This window comes from Chlorocebus sabaeus, chromosome 1 (assembly GCF_047675955.1).
Source record: "Chlorocebus sabaeus isolate Y175 chromosome 1, mChlSab1.0.hap1, whole genome shotgun sequence".
Taxonomy (NCBI): Eukaryota; Metazoa; Chordata; class Mammalia; order Primates; family Cercopithecidae; genus Chlorocebus; species Chlorocebus sabaeus.
Window position 1 is genome coordinate 104,913,703 of NC_132904.1, and position 1,229 is coordinate 104,914,931.

The window sequence follows — 1,229 nt, forward strand, 5'->3', positions numbered from 1 at the left end:
TAAGCTTAAATGTTTTTTCTTTTCTTTTTTTTTTTTTTTTTTGAGACTGTAACCATCCAATGAGTTCTCCTTGCCTGCTGCCTAGACAGATCCAATTTATCAAGACAGGGGAATTGCAATAGAGAGTTTAATTCTTGCAGAGTTGGCTGTGTGGGAGACCAGAGTTTTATTACTCGAATCAGTTTCCCTGAAATGTCAGGGAGTGTGGTTTTTAAGGATAATTTTCTGGGTAGGGGATCAGAAAGTGGGGAGGTGCTGATTAGTTCGGTTAGAGTTGAAATCAAAGGGAGTCGAAGCTGTCCTCCTATGCTGTCAGTTCCTGGGTTGGGGCCACAAGACCAGATGAGCCAGTTTATTGATCTGAGTGATGCTAGTGGAATCATCGAGTACAGGGTCTGCAAAATATCTCAAGCACTGATTTTAGGTTTTACAATAGTGATGTTATCCCCAGGAGCAATTTGAGGAGGTTCAGAAACTGGCAGCCTTCAGATGTCTGACTCCTAAATCATAATTTCTATGTTGTAACTAATTTGTTAGTCCTGCAAAGGCAGTCTAATCCCCAGGCATGAAGGGGGATTCTTTTGGGAAAGTGCTGTTATCATCTTTGTTTCAAAGTTAAACTATAAACTAAGGTCTTCCCAAGGTTAGTTTGGCCTATGCCCAGGAATAAACAAGGACAGCTTGGAGGTTAGAAGCAAGATGGAGTTGGTTAGGTCAGATCTCTTTCACTGCAATGATTTTCTCTTTAAAATTTTTGCAAAGGTGGTTTCAAGACAGGATCTTGCTCTGTTGCCCAGGCTGGAGTGCAGTGGCATGATCATAGCTCACTGTAATCTCAAACTCCTGGGCTCAAGCAGTCATCCCACCCCAGCCTCCCAAGTAGCTGGGACTACAGGTGTTCACCACTGTGTCCACCTAATTTTTAAATTTTTTCTTTTGTAGAGTTGAAGGTCTCACTGTGTTGCCAGGGTTAGTCTTAAACTCCCGGGTTCAAATGATCCTCCTGCCTCAGCCTCCCAAAGTGCTGAGGTATGAGCCACCGTGACTGGCCTTTTCTTTCTTCTAATGTTATTATAGATTTCTGCCCTCTAGGGACTGAGTGGTGATTTTGGTTCATTTATTCATGAAGACATAATAGAATCAAAATTAGACCAATACAGTTATAGAAATACCAGGGCTATAAGTGGTTACAACCTCTTTCTTAAAAAGCAAAAGGTATCCTTTTCAAA